Here is a 19344-nt window from a genome sequence, read left to right on the forward strand (position 1 = left end):
AATGGTAATGAGTCTACTAGCATGCTAATCATGCTGCTATTTGTCTGAAATATTAAGGATTCCAATAAGGTAGAGTTTTAAAGATCTTTGATCTAATTTCCTTTTTTTTTTTTTTTTGGCAAATGTGGGGAGAAGTAATTAGGAAATATGTCCTCAGATAATACTGGGACCAAATGCATAAATGAACTTTATTTTTACTTTCTATACCTGGAAATGATCCATCTTCATCTTATGCTAAGAAATTCTAACCCCAAAGATATCGGGTAGAGTAATTTTGGGGTTCCTTGAAGAAGTGGCCTGCCAGTGATCATTAGGTGATATTGTTTCATACTATTGTTAGATCCCAGGCCTAAAAGTGAAAGGAACAGAATCTTCCCAAAAAGACATGTTGAAAAAACTGGAGACAGCTTTTACAGCTTTAAAAGCAGCTAAATGTTTGCTAAATGACAAGAGACAGAATAAATAGGTTGCTTTTGATCTAAGAGTTGGAAGAACAAAGTGGCTTTAGGAGATACAAAGTAGCAGTTCTTTTTAAAGTACCTGCCTCTAATAATACAGTGTTTGGTTTTTCTTTGTATATACCAGGGCATCTCTTTAAAACACGGAGTTTTCTTTTAAACTTCTGTTCCTGCAAATGTGGTGTATGTCAAATCCATGAACAGGTTAAGTCTCTGACAAGAGAGGGATAAAGCACCCCAGCCAATAGGAGACCTGGCTGGTGATGTACTGTTCCCTAGTTCTGATTCATTGGCCGCCTAGGGTTTGTCATTCTATCCGCTGCGGCGTCCGCAAACAGCGTGCGTCCGGCGTGGGTCCGGTTTTCCGTAGTCTAGCTAGCTAAACTGGATTTTGGCCGTCTGCACGTGCAGTTTCAATCAGGTTTAGCAGATCTCTAACTTTTAATAGAAGGAGCTGTTACGTTTTTGATTATCCTCCGGATTTTGAAAAATCCTTCGTTCCTTTAACCTCACTGGAGGTCGATGGAAGTCCCCAGTAGCAGAATCACGTGACTGTCTAACAAGTACAAATAAATACGATGTGAAACCCCATGAGCTACAGACGGAAAACCTGCCAGAAACTCAGAGCATGTGCCTCGTGCGTGAATCGGCTGCACTAGCGAGTGGGTAGGTGGTAGTAGAGTGTGTGGGTTGTTGCCCTTAGGGACAGGAGGTGTGTGGCTGGGGCACCCCCGTTCCGATCCGGGATTCAGATGCTCCCTTCAGCTTGAGCCTGAGGCCGGGGCCGCGAGGCGATTGCGGCGAGAGAAGCCGGGTAGGACAGTGACGTCACCTGCGTCCGCCCCTCCCCCGCTCTCCGGCCCGCGCTGCAGTTCCGGCCCTACGACATCCGGGTCTCTCCAGCTGCTCCACAGCGCCGCGGCTGTAGTGGGGGCTGAGCCGACGGGGCGGGGCGGGGCGGGGCGGGCGGAGGCGTGGGGGAGGGGCAGCACAGCGCCGACGTGAGCGCGCCTGCGCGGGGACGCGCTCGAGGCGGCGGCGGCGGCGGCGCTAAGGGCGGGAGCGCGCGCGGGAGCGAGGGAGCTGTGGTCTCTAAGCCGGCCCGGCCCGCAGCTTCGGGTGTTCGGGCGGCTGCAGCTCGGGAACTGGTGGTTGGGGAGGGGGGGGTGGGGGGCGCCAGGCAGGTGGGGCGCGAAAGCTATGAATCTTCGGCTCTTCCTCGTCCTCCTCCGGGACCCGCTCTCCTCCTCCCGCTCCAGCGCCCGGATGATCTGAGCCGCGAGGGCGCCGAGAGCCGGGGTCCCGGACGCAGCCCGGCTCCTCCCCTCCTCCGCCCCCTCCCCGGTCTGACCTGGCCGGCAGCCGCCGCGGTGACCCTCTTCCCGCCCCCTCCCCGGCCGCCGCCGCCGCCGCCGCCTCTGCGGACCAGCGACCTGCCCGCCCTCTGCTGCTCCGGGTAAGCGCGACGCTCGGGCCGAGGGCGGGCGGGCGGGCGGCGCGGGCCTGCGCGGCGGCGACCAGGCCTGGGGCCTGTAAACAAGCCGGGCGTCTGCCCGGGCGCTCCCGGGAGGAGACGCGACAACTCCACCCCCTGGCCCGGCCTCCTTCCCGGAGCCGGGCGTCGGGCGGCGAGGGGTTAACGCTCCGCCAGGGCGGTGGCGGGGAGGCGGGGGCGGGGTGTTTGTGGCGGCGGCGGCGCGGGGAGGGGGCGCGACCCTCCGGCTGCCGAGGCCGGGGTGGGGGGTGGTGTTTGTGGCGGCGGCGCGGGCAAGGGCCGCGGACCGGCCTGTCCCGAGAGCGGCTGGCGGAACTTTCCCCAAGCGGGGAGGGGGCGTCCGGCACCCGCACCCGCCCGGCCACCCTGGGCTCCAACCCCTGGAGGGAGGCCTCCTTTGGGCCGGACTTGGCCTCGAAACACTAAATTCTGGAGAATTAGCTTCACGTTTTATAGGGGGCGGAGCTGAGCGTGAGGCTCTTTCAGAACTCGTCAGTGATGCTTCCAGTTCATTCATTATTAAGGCATCGAACGAATCCACCGAAGTAAATCGAACTGATTTCTTCTCTTTTTAACCGTGTAAATTGTGTGGGTAAAAGTTGATGTTAGAGTTTGATTGAGATGTGGTTCTGTTCTGCTTGTACATTTTAAATATTTTCTTGAAGGACATCTGGCTGTGGAGTGCCTCTATCAACCGCAGTTTTAGATACGTTTTGAAAATTTCATCACCGGAGGTATTTCTTTTTTCTCAAGCACCGCGTGGTACTTAAAAATCCACAAAGGTCATACTTCAGTTGTCCTAGCCAAAAAATCTGTTCGCCGCCCCGCCCCTAACCCTAAATTTTCTGCTAATTGGAGTAATGAGCCGAATGCATTTTGAGAAGTGATTGGAAGACCATGGGAGGTGTAAAAATCTATGGGAGGTAGTTATTATTTTCCCGGAGTAAATGATTTTAACATTACTGAAGGAAGTTAGGAATTTTAAAAAAATTGTTCTGAGGAAAAAGGTTTAATCTTTTCAAATTTGCACACTGGAATTTTAAACACAATCACTTTTTAGGTGCACAGAGCTCTGAAGAGTCAGAGGGCTTATTTATTTTAACAGTGCTCTTCTGAGCCTTAGGGGTTCCAGAGCTCTCAGGAGTCCAGCAGGGCTTGCTCCCCAACTGCTCTTTAACTCGAACAACTTCACTTTTATATTTTTATCTTTTTACATATTGGGCCTTTTCCAGAGTGTAGTTCTGTAACTCTACAGATGAGGAAACTGACTAGGGCAATAGTGACCCACTCCTCTGCCTATTTTATAAATATAGATGTTCCCTTTATTGATTTGTTTCTTTTGCCAATAAATAATTTGAAGCCCAAAATAACATTCCTTGTTTGATGTTTTAGTTCTGTTCCTATGTGTAACTCACATATATCTGTTTAAACATTCAGTCATACAAGGCTGATTACTTTTAACCTGCAAGTTATAGCAATACCACATGAAACTATAATGAGCTAGGCATGGAAGTTAAGACATTTTTGATTAGATATCACTAAATATTTTTCACATCAGTGAAGTAATTATATTATGGTAGAGGTATATTAAGACTGGTAAAGTTTGGCTAGCTACCTCAGTATATATTTGAGAAATAAAATGGTTGAATGCTTGAGTCATCAGAAATTCTTTTTATGTGGTGTGTGTGTGTATTTTAACATATAATATAAAAGTGGTTTATATTTTAGTTTGAAGAGCAAAAGTGATGCCCATAATTACAATATAAACTGTTGAAGGGAACACTGCACTAGGAGACGATAAATGTTTGGTCATGGCTGTGCTCCAAAATAATCAGCAAAGCCAAAGGGGTAGATTATATTATCAAATGTACTGTCCAGTTGTTATATTTTTTTATTCTCAACATTGTCTGTTTAATATGCTTTGACTAAATGCCTGTTATGTGCCAGGCACTTAGATGGTTCAGCGTTCTGAAGCTGATTTTCTTTCTGGGTTGTCTCTTATTTAAAAGAATTTAAAGTTGTTGATTGTTATTTAGGAAAGATATTCCTGTAGGTAGCTTTTATTGATTTTTCTGTTGGGATTGAGAAGTCTAGAAAAACTCTTGGGAGGAAGGCAGATGGAGATTCCACAAGAGACAAAGGGTGGTTGAGACTACAGGTTTGAACAAGCACACGACCCTTGGTAATTTCATGTGGAGGGCATTTTAAGAACACATTGTTAAGGTTTTTCTGTCAGTTCAAGCTGAGTCTTGCTTATCTTGACTTGTTAATAAACCTTCATTTGAAAATTTGTTCTCTAATACCCAGTTTTTTTTCAAAGAAATTAATAGTCATCGTATTGTCACATGGTAAATATTGCTAAGCAGTTAGTAAAAACCTACAGTCTTTGAATTTGTTCCCATAACACCTAGACTGTTTATTATAATGGCTAATAGCATGTGTAGCTGATTCTGGTTTAACTGTAAATGCTTATTTATTTAAAAATTTAAAACTAAAGACTGATATATGTCCATAGGGAGCTTGTTATCCCTGAAATGCTCATGCATGAAAGCTGGATTAATTTCTTAAGATGTGAGGTTGTGATCATGTAGAAATAACTAATTATAAGATGATAATTTCGCTGATCCCCTGAATGACTGACTCTTGTTTGGGCACCTGACTCTGAGTGGTACTCTTGACTACTTTCCATCCTTAATCAAATCAGAGGAAGGAGGTAGCCCTGTAAGAAAATCAGCGCAAGTGGTGTCCTATAAGTTAAACAAGATAAAACAAGGTGTGGCCCTGTGAAATATATGGACCTTGGGGGAAGGGAGAGGTGTTGTGAGGCAACTAGGTAAAAGTCTGTGCCTTCCTGTACCCTGGGTAGTAACTTTATGCCAGAATGTGTTCTGTCTTCCATCTCATATTACGTTGGTGACAAAATTTTAAAAATTGAGTTGCTTCATTTATTATTTCACTATTAGCCAGGAAATTCTCTGAATTTCCACCTGGGATTATTAACAACTCTTATATGAAAGTAGCTTGGGTTAAATTATATCAAAATCAAAATGTTGATTACCTCTATTTTTTTTTTTGTTCTTTCCAATGTCTAATGTGCTCTGTATTACACAACTAACAATTTTATATTTTATTGAGTCTCCAGAACATATTTCTTGATGATTTTGACCTTTGTATGTCCTAGCTATCTGTGTACTACCTAGATAAGCTCTTTACCTAGCTTTTCTTTTGCTGAGGCAGGTAGGAGGAGCTAGAGAAAGTAATTAAGAGAGGGGAGCTTCTGTATACCTTTATCTAAAATGTAATAGACTTTAGAATTTTTCTAAGAAACTGAGGGAAAGGTACTGGATGTTAATGTGTGTTAATAGATTGTTGATACTGTGTTTATAAAATTAGAGATGTTTTAAACATTCCTTGAGTAAATGTGATAAAGAAGGGAGTTTGAGTTTTTAATATAATTCTTAACATGTTTATCTGGATCCCATTGACTTAGTTTATGTAGTATTCGTGTTTAGGATCTGGATTGAAAGTCACTAGATTTTTTTGTGGCTGATATGATTTGAATTAAAATCCTATGAAACCAAACTTCTTCTAGCTACAAAAGAAAATGAATAATAAAAGCCATAATTTATTGAAAATAAAGCATCAGCCTTTAATTTTCACCACAACCTTCTAAAGCATATGATGTTATCTCTGTGTTACAGATGAAGAAATGTAGGCTTAGAGAGTCTAAGTAATGTGCCAGAATCAGATCTGTAAATACAAGATTATTTTCAAAATACTCCTGAGTAGACTTTTCCCAATTAGATTAGCCTTGTTGTTCCTAGGAATCAAAATTTGAAAAGCTGAATGTTACACTTCTGATACAGATTCCTAGAATTAAAAGGGACCTTACAAATTTATGTAGTTAAGTCTTCCAATGCAAGATTCCCTTTTAAAACATTCAGTAAAGATTTAAGAAGTTAAAATCATTTTCTCATTCCCAAAGTTTCAGAAGTCAACAGAGATAAACAGTTTTATATGTTTAGCTATCATTGTTCAGATCGAGAAATGGAATCAATATTAATTCTCAAATGGTTGATATCTGTATTGAAGGACTTAGGGAAATGTTTCTGAGTATGTACAGTCAATGGAGCCACATTGTAGGCTCCAGAGAACATGGTAAAACTTCCTAGTGGGGTGATCTTGGGCAAGCTACTTGATTTTTCTAAGCCTCACTTTTCTTTATCTGTCAAATGGAAAAGCCTTTCTCATTAGGTAATCTTGAATATTAAATGAGATAATCATGTAAAGAAAGCACTTGACATATTTTCTACGGTAAAGAAATACCAAATAAATGGTAGCTGCTATTATTGAGTATATGAAATCTTGACATACTTAGGGGAATAGAAACTTAGTGAGTATGAGAGGGTTGTCTTTCAGTATAGTTTTAGCAGTGAGCCTGGAAGACAAACTATAAGTCTTCGGATTGAGTAGAGACTTTAGAAAGGTGCTAAAGGTTGTGGGCATATAGAACTTGTAAATGAGTAGACTAAAAGTTAAGAGGTAATGGAAAAGAAAGTTGAGTATGAGTAGGTTTATTTGACTGTGTGAAGCTGGAGAGAAGTCATTAGGTTAATGATTAGGTGGGAGTCGATGGTTAAATTAGAGGATAAAGAGTAAGTAATAAAGCAAAGGTGAATGTTCAGACAAGAATGATCAGTAAATGAGGAAGGACACAGGTTGGTGTTTTGAAGAGGGGTTACGGTTCATGATTAGAAATGGTCAAGAAGATATTGCTACAGAAAAGATGCAAAAGAGAGTAAAAAATAAATTATTTTAATTAACTCAGTTCTTCTTGTGAAACAAATAAAAAAAGAAAACAGGGAGTCTTCATGAAAGGCATTAGGCTTTGTATGTGGGTCCTGGGTTATGTAAGGTTAAAAAATTGTACTGGAACATTTCAGGTCTTACTACCTCATACCCAAACCATGTTTTAACACTCCAACTGGTTGTTCCTACTAGCGTCTTGTACTGCATCTCCCTCCTCCATCACATTATTTCTCTGCTCAATATGTTTAGTGACTCCCTTTTGCCTCTAGAATAAAGCTTAGAATTCTTGATTTGGCTTTGACACTTTCCATGATTGGACCTCAGGACTGATCTATTTCAACCAAACTGGTCTTCTTGCCATCTCTGGAGCATACCCTGAACTTTTCTCTCTTTCAGTGGGTCTTTGCTCATGCTAATTGATAGTTCAGAATTCTTGTCCCTCCTTCTCCAGCTTTTGTTTTCTTTTTTTATCAAAGCTCATTTCTATTATTTTCTCCCCCACAAAACCTTTCCTGATCACCAGAATGTTCATTTCTGTTCTCTCTGTACTTCTACAGCATTATGATTGTATTATTTGTATGGCTTTAATCATATACTTTACTGTTAAGCATTTGTGTTTTAAGTATAATTGTGTGTTCAATTTAATTATAAAATTCAGAAGGGGAAAATGCAATAACTTTACTGTACCCAAAGCCTGGCACAGTGCCTGTGGATAGTGGACATTCAGATATTTTGTAAGTATTAGGCAAAATCTACCTGAGAATGGGAGTGATTGCTGTAGCAGGTGGCGGAAGAAGTTAAAAGCTTTCTGGTGGCAGGTATTTCTTACTCTCTTCTTATATATTATTTTGGCTGAACCTGGATTTTTTTTTTTTTTTTTTTTTTTTTTTTTTGGCCGCACCACTTGGCTTGCAGGGTCTTAGTTCTCTCACGAGGGATTGAACCCAGACCATGGCAGTGAAAGCACTGAGTCTTAACCACGGGACTGCCAGGGAACTCCCCCTGAACCTAGATTTTAAGTGTGAAGATTATACAAATCGGAAGGGTGGCAGAGTTGTTATGTTTGTATAGAAAATTATGTTGGCTGATTTTGGACCTAAGTATTTCATTTTAACTTCTTACGTTTTGGCTGTGAGGGTTAACAGGACATTCATGACCATCATGCATCTCTTTCCAGAGTTATATTTGCAAATATTATGAAGTAGGCATCCTTTTAACAGAAAGGAATTGCAGAATCACAGTAACTAGACAATGCATTGGTTAAAAAGGGGAGATAACTATCAACTTTTTTTTAATTTAATTTTTTTATAGAGCAGATTTTTATTATCTGTCTTATACATATTACTGTATATATGTCAATCCCAATCTCCCAATTCATCCCACCCCCCCACCCCCCACACACACTTTCCCCCCTTGGTGTCCATATGTTTGTTCTCTACATCTGTGTCTCTGTTTCTGCCTTGCAAACCGGTTCATCTGTACCGTTTTTCTAGATTCCGCATATATGCATTAATATATGATATTTGTTTTTCTCTTTCTGACTTCACTCTGTATGACAGTCTCTAGATCCATCCATGTCTCTACAAACGATCCAATTTCGTTCCTTTTTATGGCTGAGTAATTATTCCATTGTATATATGTACCACATTTTCTTTATCCATTCGTTTGTCGATGGGCATTTAGGTTGCTTCCATGACCTGGCTATTGTAAATAGTGTTGCGGTGAACATTGGGGTGCATGCGTCTTTTTGAATTATGGCTTTCTCTGGGTATGTGCCCAGTAGTGGTATTGCTGGGTCATATGGTAGTTCTATTTTTAGTTTTTTAAGGAACCTTCATACTGTTCTCCATAGTGGCTGTATCAGTTTACATTCCCACCAGCAGTGCAAGACTGTTCCCTTTTCTCCACACCCTCTCCAGCATTTATTTGTAGATTTTCTGATGCCCATTCTAACCGGTGTGAGGTGTACCTCATTGTAGTTTTGATTTGCATTTCTCTAATAAGTAGTGATGTTGAGCAGCTTTTCATGTGCCTCTTGGCCATCTGTATGTCTTCTTTGGAGAAATGTCTATTTAGGTCTTCTGCGCATTTTTGAATTGGGTTGTTTGTTTCTTTAATATTGAGCTGCATGAGCTGTTTATTTATTTTGGAGATTAATCCTTTGTCCATTGATTCGTTTGCAAATATTTTCTCCCATTCTGAGGGTTGTCTTTTCGTCTTGTTTATGGTTTCCTTTGCTGTGCAAAAGCTTTTAAGTTTCATTAGGTTCCATTTGTTTATTTCTGTTTTTATTCCTATTATTCCACCTCTAGGAGGTGGATCAAAAAAGATCTTGCTGTGATTTATATCAGAGTGTTCTTCCTATGTTTTCCTCTAAGAGTTTTATAGTGTCCGGTCTTACATTTAGGTCTCGAATCCATTTTGAGTTTATTTTTGTGTATGGTGTTAGGGAGTGTTCTAATTTCATTCTTTTACATGTAGCTGTCCAGTTTTCCCAGCACTCTTATTGAAGAGAATGTCTTTTCTCCATTGTATATCCTTGCTTCCTTTGTCATAGATTAGTTGACCATAGGTGCATGGGTTTATTTCTGGGCTTTCTGTCCTGTTCCACTGATCTGTATTTCTGAGTTTTTTTGCCAGTACCATATTGTCTTGATTACTGTAGCTTTGTAGTATAGTCGGAAGTCAGGGAGTCTGATTCCTCCATCTCCTTTTTTTCCCCTCAAGATCACTTTGACTACTGTCAACTTTTAATTTGAGTCAAACAAATGTCTGATATATGAATAGTCTGTTTTCATATAAATCTCTAAGCTAAACTTTAAACCTTATCAAATTTTTATGCTATTTCTAGTATTTAGAAAATGCATAGTAAAATTTCCTTCATTGAATTTTTTGAATGGATAATTTTATATAGGCAGTCTGTGGCTGCTTAGATCCATTTATTGGAGTATGATACTAATGGGACCAGAATCATGAATTTGATTCTTTGTGTGGCTCTTAACTTTTTCTAGCCTTAACATTAGCTAGTATCAATGATAACTAACATTATTGACCACTTATATGCCAGGCATTATCATAGAAATTTTCAAGTACTAGCTCATTAAATCTTTATATCTATCTCTATGAGATAGATACCATTATTACTTGTATCTTAAAAGATGAGGAAATTAAGACAGAGGTTAATTTTCACAGCTAGTAACAGAGCCAAACACATGTTCTTGGACTTTTCAAAGTAATTATATATGTAGGTCACTGCAGTTTCATTGCTACTGCTATAAGTAACTCTTTTGGCAATTGTGATGCGTTAGAAAATCTTTGCATATGAAGGGTATGGCCACAGTTTCATTGTACCCAGAGAGTGAATCTTGTGATTGAGCTGCAGTCTGAGGTGGAAGTGTACATAAAGTTGAAAAGTACAGTATCACATGTCAGCTCCCTTTAGAACTTTTCACCAAGAAGAACCATTAAATTTTTTAATATAAAAAGCACGTAAGTTAAAGCTATAATACAACTAGTACTATAAACCATACACAATTTTGTCTTATGGCTTATTTTATTCATGTTCAATTCTATGCCTCCCACTGACATAAATGATTTCATCAGTCCTTCATTCAAATGAAATTCTTAGTGAGTTTAGGAAGATAGTCTTAAATACAAGCTAATTGGTCTCACAATAGAGATTATACTATAAATGGAACATTTCAATATTAAGGTTTATTAAAAGTAAATTCCTTGAAAGCAGGGACCAGGTTTCATTTATTTTAAATAAGTGCTCAGTATATGATTGTTTAATCTTTGTAGTCTCCCTGCTCATTTTCTGATAAACACATGACAAAGAAAATCTAATGTGAGCCAGAAATAACAGCATACTATGAGAGAGCATAGGTCACAGATAATCTAGTTTAAATTTAGGCTGGTGCTTTGTATTCATCTGTGATATGACCGTCTCAGGAAGGGGTATAGATAAACAGGTTTTTTGGTTGGTTGGTTGGTTGGTTTTGAGTCCTGCTGTATGTGGCTTAATTATTTTATTTAAAAATATGCTATTCAGGAACTGTTGTACTGCTTCAGAGAATAAGAACATAATTCATTACCATCTTTGAATGTCTTGACTTCTTAGCCCTGCTCTTTGTCTTTAGTATGAGTGGTAGAAAATTGTGTCATATTTCATATTATGTCTATAGGAGATATGCAGTTTGCTTACTTTGTTACCAAAATTTAGTAATGAAAATATTAATGATAAAGATAAGCAAGGAGTGGCTATATATATATTTTTTTGTTTTGTTTTACAAACAGAATTGCAAAACTTACCAGACTTTAGAAAAACATTTTTGCAGTATTCCACCATACTTCAGAATATAAATAGGTAGTAAACAAAATTTTCACTTTTCATAAAGCAGTAGAATATCATCCTTGTTTGGATGTCAAGGGGCTGATCTTAGAAATGGCAGCTTTTGTGGTCAACCCACAGTTTAACCCTATGTTACTCCATATCTGTCATCTTCATTTTCTCTCTATAAATGCTTCCTGATACTATAAGCAAGTACTTTAACAACTAGTCAACCATCTAGAGTGATCTTGTAGTGGTTTGCTACAGTCAGTAGAATCAGGAGCTCCTTAAGTGCAAATGGGATTGTTCATTTTATACAGTAAAACTCCCAGACTAAATTTAAGATATTTTTGTCTAAAATACATTGAAAGTAGATTCCTAGCTCCCAGTAATTACTCCTTTGCATTTAAATTACCTTATACTTTGCTTCTCACATATAAAAGACTTTTTAAAAAATGTACCCATTCATGGATGTTGAATGAATGCACAGATGAATAAGTAAATAGCCCAGGGAAAGAGAATGTATAGGCTCTAACTTCTAGTCAAAACTACATCTTTTCTCTTTTCTCCCCTTCAACATATCTCCTGTGGCATTTTTCAGTAATGAATGTGTATCTAATGATGTTGAGAAACTTTTAAAAGTCATTAGTGGGGGCTTCCCTGGTGGCGCAGTGGTTGCGCGTCCGCCTGCCGATGCAGGGGAACTGGGTTCGCGCCCCGGTCTGGGAGGATCCCACATGCCGCGGAGCGGCTGGGCCCGTGAGCCATGGCCGCTGGGCCTGCGCGTCTGGAGCCTGTGCTCCGCAACGGGAGAGCCCACAACAGAGGGAGGCCCGCATACCACAAAAAAAAAAAAAAAAGTCATTAGTGAACAGTAATCTGAAAATCAAGTTTTTGACTGGTAACCTGCAGCTTTGCAGGGTCTGATATTTTAATATTAGAAATCAATTGTGTTAGTTCTGTAGAGATTTTAAAAAATTAGAACTATGTATTCTATAGAATAACAAAGTGGAAATGGTAGGATACAATTCAACTTCTATGGGAATACCTTTTCCTGGGTAGAAAACAATTCCTAACTCTGTTGACAAAGGAGAAGTCATGATGATGTCCCATATATTAATCAAGTGTCACTATGTACTAGGTACTTATGAACAGAAAAGACATGATTCCTTCCCCCATGGATCTTAAAATCTAAACAGAGAGATAATTCACAGGGCCTTATGTGCTATGATAAGAGAAACACAGGATTCTGTGAGCTCATGACTAATGGTAGATCTACTTCCCGAGGCAGGGAACTGGGTAGGAGAAGTGGTAGGGAGTTGAGAAATTTATTTTGGGCTACGTCGTTTGAGGTATGGCTAATCAAGTATAGGAGGTGGTTGGATATGTATAGAGAGAGAAAGGTAGAATTTTCACTTTCAAAAAAACCCTTTTTTCTCTTACTTTCCAGCACCCTTTTCCATATACACAAAGCATCTCATATTGCAGTTTATGGACTCAGTGAATTATTCTGTTTTGAAGAATGTTAGATTTTATGGACAGAAGTCTGTCTTTTAAAGGCATATACTTTTTGGTCCTTTTTTCCAGCAGAGACATTATTCATACGTGTAAAATATTTAGAATCTTCACATATTTTGTGTTTGAATGAACCTTTTACCATCTTAAATATTGAATAAGTTTTATTTTTCCCTTATTGCAACTTAAATATACAGGGTTATCAGCAAACACTTAATAAATGCTCTCTGTGAGAGGTTTTTTTTTTTTTTTAAGCAAAATTAAAAATGATGGATTGGCTGAGGAAATCAGTTATTGTTTTCTGGGTCAGTCAGAGTCTGAATCCTCAAATATGCAAGAATTAAAAAACAGCAAACTGGGAATTGAATCCACTTCTCAATATGTAGACTTCTCAATATGTATGTTATCCAAAACTGAGAAATTTGAAATAGTTAACAGATGAAGCAAATTGAGATTGTGAATACCAGAACAGTCTTAGGAAACTTTAAAAACTAAATAGATCTATGCCATCTAAATCTTTTAATGTTTTGCTTATACTATAATGTTTAGTAAAAATAGGTCAGTATCTAATTTTATAGACACTAGAACCCTCCAACTAAGGTTAGGTATTTTTCAGGCAATTGTGTACTTCTAAATTTTACTTTTAAAAATTGTGTGGTACATACCTTTGTAGCAATTTAAGAAGACTACCTTATGGAGTATGTGATTCAGATCACAGCACATGTCTAGAAGATGGTGATACATTAAAAAATCATGAAACATGAAGGAAACATAAAAAGTGGCAAGCTCTGTCTCACACAAACTTTGTGAAATTGAAACCGCTGCTAATATCTGTGTAAACTGACTATAGTTTGGGTACTAAATGACTTCTGTCATGGGCTTTATGGAAATACTATTTAGCATAAAAGAGCTTTATCTGACTTTTCGTTGGTTTGATTGGTTGACTTTGGTTTGTTTTTTGAAATTTCATTTTTAACGTTTTAATTTAGGGTATTATTTAACTCAGTATTTTGCATTAGAATTCATGTGAGTGAAATTTGGTTTGTTGAAGGAGGTTAAGTAAATATATAATTGAAAGAGTGAAGTAAATATTTAGTTGAAGCTGTAAGATGAAGAGATACTGAGCAGCTGAGAAATTTTCAGGTAACTTTTTTTAATCTGTGAAAAATTTTTAATATAGTATTTTTCTTGTTACTACAAATAGTATATAGTCATCTTTTTAAACCTTTTTATGCAAAATAAAATATAAATACAGAAACCCATATAAAATCATAGTAGTCTTTTAAAATGGCTTTATTAAGATATAACAATAGCATGAAATTCACCCACATGAAGTTTACCACTCAGTAGTTTTCAGTGTATTAACAGAATTGTGCAACCATTACCACAATTTAATTTTAGAACATTTTCATCACACCCAAAAGAAACCTTGTTCTCATTAAGAGTCACTCCCCATTCTCTTCTCCCCTTTCCTTTGTCAGCCACTCATCTACTTTCTGTTTCTGTAGGTTTGCCTTTTGGATATTTCATATAAATGGGATCCAAGTAACTTTTTGATCAGTGATTTCTAGCCTGATAGACATCATGTGTATCTCATGAGATAGCCAGCTATGAATAATTTAGCCTCCTTTTATAGCTTAAATAATGGCTGTTTCCTCCTCTGTGACCAGGAAAAATTATTTAGTAAATGGAAATATTATCCAAATTTAAACCAAGAATCAGGTTCTTCACTAGTAGTATAACTTCAAGGAATATGTAGTCCTCACCTCCAGTAGTGCTTTTCACTGTGGGTTGCTCAGTAGCCCCTCAGCTTTGTTGATGTAGTAGCCATTTCTCTCCTACCTCACAAACTCAGACTTGCATGAATTCACTGAAATATTTTCCTTGCCTGAACTCTGCCTTCTTACTCTCCCCTAAACACAAGAATGAGGAAGAATTAAAAGCAAGAAAAGGAAAACAGAAGAGATTGATTGCTCAGACTGGGGAGAGACAAAGAGCAAGAATAGAAATGGTATAAAATTTTCAAGGAGACTTAATTTGTGGGCAGAAGAATAATAAAACTTGGAGGTTGCTTAGAAGAGAGTAAGACCTAGAGGGAAGAAGCAGAAGGCAAAAATGTTATAATATTTTAGAAGATAAGATAAGTGAAATATAGAAAATTTTCAGTTCTGAATTTTAGTCATATGTCTGTGAAGCACAAATGATGAATCCATTTTCTGATGAGGTGTAATGCCCTTATTTTCTTTGCACAAATTTGTAGGAATTTTGAAGCTGAACCATAGTCATATGTTTCTTTTGGGTTATTTAAAGATCCTCAGGTTTGAACCTGTGCAGACTCAGAAACTCCTATCACCTTGGGACTATTCTTTAGAGAAATCCCAGAGAAAATAAAAATGGCACTGTGCCCCTGGGCTTTCTGAACTGGAGGGGCAGAATCCTCTTCTGGGTGCTACCATATTGGGCTGCTTCAGAGTTCTAGAATTAGCCAGAGAATGGCACTAATTGAGAAATTGCTGCTGCCAAAGAAAATCTTGATTTGTTAGAGGTGCCTTCTGGTTGGATTAGATTAGAATTGTTAGTGAGATTTTAGGGATACTCAGTAAAATTGCCCCCAGAGATCTTGAATCCCACGTATAGCTTTTAAAGTCAGTAAAGTCCTGTAATAAGCAAACTGGAAATTTGGGAGGAGGGGAGTGCACACTAATGGGAACTGTTAGTACCTATATTTGACCATTTGGATGATATGTTTAAAATCGATATTCAGCTCCTATCAGAAATATGCCTACAATGTTTTATATATTCATTTTTAAGGAACAGCTGATGAAGATAGGTTACATTTTCTTTAGAACAACTGAGATTTATTATTTAACAGGTAAAATGTGTTATCTAATTTAAGTGAATGTTTTAAGTATTGGAAACCAAGTTTACAAAATATGTGTATAATTTGCTTTAATAACAAGCATTCCTTTATTTACAAAAGAACTCCTCTATATATAATCTATGACTGTTTATTAGATTATTTATATTGTAGAAAGAGAAGCTTAAGAGTACTTGTTGATTTGACTGACTAATCTATAAGATTGAGCTTTATTACAAGAATATTTAACCAGAGAAACCTGTGAAAATATTTTTGGTCTTGAGGAAGATTGGAGGAATGTTCTAGAGGAATGTTCTTGGCCCTGTGAAATGCAAAATAATGGACCATATAAGAAACTTCTATCTCTAACTAAAGAAAGATGTGAAAATTTAAAGATTGCTATGATTTAAGTGTATTTAGAAAATATGAGATATCAGAGGAGCATTTGTCAAATGAAATTAAGCCTCACTGTATAGTGTAAGGTACCATTATTTTGCTGGTGTCTTCTGATTCTCAGTGGAATAGATGTTGGTAATAGGGTCTAGAGAACTCTACAACTTCTGTGTTCCAGGGAGTTGACATGAACAGAGATTAGTTAATATTTCCTGGGCTTCCAGGAGCACTGCAATGTCCAGGTCTTAAATTTCTTAGCACCTACATCTGTGGACTGTTTATGCTACTTACTGTTGTTGGAGAATTTAGTTTTCTTTTTCACCTTCCTCTTTCTCTCATACTTTGGTTGTAGGTTTTTTGAAGTGAACGTAATTTTTTAAATTTCCTCAACTCAATGAGCTAATTTACTGCATTTGTTTATAATCTGCTGTTTAAGTCATCCTTTGAGTTTTTAATATCAATGATTTTTTTTACTTTGATTTCTTTTTTTAATTTTATTGAAGTATAGTTGATTTACAATGTTGTGTTAATTTCTGCTATACAGCAAAGTGACTCAGTTGTACATATATATTCTTTTTCATATTCTTTTCCATTATGGCTTATCAAAGGATATTGAATATAGTTCCCTGTGCTATACAGTAGGACCTTGTTGTTTATCCATCCTATATATAATATTTTGCATCTGCTAATTCCAATCTCCCAATCCTTCCCAACCCCCACCCCACCTCCCCCTTGGCCACCACAAGTCTGTTCTCTATGTCTGTGAGTCTGTTTCTGTTTCGTAGATATGTTCATGTCGTATTTTAGATTCCATGTATAAGTGATATCATATGGTATTTGTCTTTCTCTTTCTGACTTTTTGCTTAGTATGATAATCTCTGGGTCCATCCATCTTTTGTAAACACATCCATGTTTGCAATAATGCAAATGGCATTATTTCTTTTTAATGGCTGAGTAATATTCCATTGTATACAGTATACCACATCTTCTTTATCTATTCATCTGTTGATGGACATTTAGGTTGTTTCCCTGTCTTGGCTATTGTAAATAGTGTTGCTGTGAACATAGGGGTGCATGTATCTTTTCGAATTACAGTTTTGTCTGGGTATATGCCTGGGAGTGGAATTGCTGGATCATATGGCAACTTTATTTTTAGTTTTTTGAGGAACCTCCATACTGTTTTCCATAGTGGCTGCACCAATTTACATTTCCACCCAATTAAAAAAACAATTTTTAAAAATTTCCAAATGTGACATTTAATTCTTTCCCAGTTTGCCTGGTAATTTTTAAATAATTTCTTATTTCTCATTTTTCTGTTTTTTTTAACCTTATTAAACATTTTGTACATAGTTATTTTATATCTTATATTCATTAATTCTAATATCTGAAGTCCTATTGAGACAGGAAGGAAGGGGGCAGGGCACAATCATTAAGAACAGAATACCACAAAAACTGGTTAGAACCTAGTTGGCCCAAGATGGTGGAAGATTCAACTTCCAGTAGACCTTGAGCTTCATTATACACTCATTGTAATACATTAGCATGCTAAATGACACACCCACGGGTGCCATGACAGTTCCCAGGCTGACCATAAAAGGCCAAAAAGTGGGTGGTGCCCCAATTCCTAGAAATATCTGCCCCTTGTCCAAGATAGTTAGGATATTCCTTCCACCTGTTAGCCTATGAAATTACCCAACCCATAAGTACTAGCCACCCCCACACCTCTCGCCTTTTGAGGCAGACTGCATTCTCTCTGTGGAATTTGTATCTCCCAGCACAGCTCTCACTTTCCTAGAGGACCCCATGACCTGGGGCTGCCTCTCTCTCCCTCCAGGACAGCCCACACTCTGTCTATGCAGTGTGCATCTCTCTAAATAAATCTGCTTTCAGGCTCACTCTTGAATTCTTTCCTGTGCAAAGTCAAGGACCCTCACTTGGCGGCCCATCCCAGGTACTCACTCAAGATCTGGGACATGACCATCTTCTCGCACCCCATTTTTCCTATGCCATCAAGGGAGTATTTGTTATATGTTAACTCCTACTCATGGCAACTTGTTTCCTTGTATATTTGATTTTTTTTATGAGCTTATATTTGATTAAACACCAAACATTCCTCCATCATGTGTATAATTGCCTACAATTTTATTTCCCCTTTTTGTAGCATAAATTTCATTTCCTTGTTTATAGTTAATACCTAATTTAATCAGCCACTATATTTTACCAGTTTTTGAACTTATTGTTCCTTGTATCTCACTCTTGGATTCACCTTTCTTCTTGCTAAAGTATATCCTTTAGTAATTTTTTTAGCAACAGAGTATGGCTTGTAAGTGTCCTTAGTTTTTGTCTGAAAGTGTATTTTACACAGTACATTTTTTTTTTTTTGCAAATAAAAATTCTTGATTAATAGTTTTTTTCCCACTTCCTATCAGCACCCTCAAGATATTATTTCATTGTATTATGAAACTTGGCAAACTTGGAACTCCGAGAAGTCTGGTCTCTACCTAACTGTTATGCCTTTGTATGTAATTTTTTCCTCTGGTAGTTTTTAAAAAGATTCCTTTTCCGTATCCTGTCACCACTATTTACTGTGTGAGCTTGGGCAAGTTCTCAACAGAGGTAATGAAATAGTATCTGTATCATAGGGGTTGTTGTGATGATTGCATTAATAGATGTAAAGCATTTAGAGCCCTGCATATTTCAAGTATGATATAAATGTTAGTATTTGTTATTTGTTTGTTTTACCATAGTTTATTTTCTGAACACATTCCCATGGTATGCCTAGGTATGTGTATGTTGTGTTATCTGTAGGCACTCTTTGAAATAGATTGTTGATCTGAAGTTCAGTTCTAGGAAATTCCTTAGCCTTTATATCTTCGAATATTGCTTTTTTAGTAATCCTTCCTAATCTCTGTGTTTTGTTCTAGGCAGTTCCTAGGTACATTTTCCAATTTACTAATTCACACTTTGACTTTGTTCAGCTACTTTATGTGGCCTCGGTTGCTTTTATTTCTCCGTGAATACTTTCTCATGTTCAGGTTCTCTCTCTCTCACTCACTCATTGCCACCTATTCTGGTTTGACTTCTGCTATTATCCTTTTTTTTTTTAAAAAAAATAAATTTATTTATTTATTTTTGGCTGTGTTGGGTCTTCATTTCTGTGCGAGGGCTTTCTCTAGTTGCGGCAAGCGGTTCATGTCGTATTTTAGATTCCATGTATAAGTGATATCATATGGTATTTGTCTTTCTCTTTCTGACTTTTTGCTTAGTATGATAATCTCTGGGTCCATCCATCTTTTGTAAACACATCCATGTTTGCAATAATGCAAATGGCATTATTTCTTTTTAATGGCTGAGTAATATTCCATTGTATACAGTATACCACATCTTCTTTATCTATTCATCTGTTGATGGACATTTAGGTTGTTTCCCTGTCTTGGCTATTGTAAATAGTGTTGCTGTGAACATAGGGGTGCATGTATCTTTTCGA

At 38.0% G+C, this 19344-nt stretch overlaps 1 protein-coding gene across 3 annotated transcripts in view; it reads left to right on the plus strand.

The window, feature by feature from the left end:
* The first annotated feature begins 867 nt into the window (after positions 1-867).
* The window catches only part of PPM1A (protein phosphatase, Mg2+/Mn2+ dependent 1A), a 46003-nt gene continuing 27526 nt past the window's right edge, over positions 868-19344 (plus strand). Inside the window, exon 1 of one of the 3 annotated variants that reach the window (XM_028495971.2) lies at positions 868-1124. The gene's annotated coding sequence lies outside the window, so the exon portion shown is untranslated. Of the gene's footprint in view, positions 1125-1781; positions 1915-2618; positions 2688-19344 lie in introns of those variants that run through there. The other 2 variants (XM_024117025.3, XM_028495970.1) reach the window with 2 other exon arrangements.

Source organism: Physeter macrocephalus, chromosome 11 (genome assembly GCF_002837175.3).
Source record: "Physeter macrocephalus isolate SW-GA chromosome 11, ASM283717v5, whole genome shotgun sequence".
Taxonomy (NCBI): Eukaryota; Metazoa; Chordata; class Mammalia; order Artiodactyla; family Physeteridae; genus Physeter; species Physeter macrocephalus.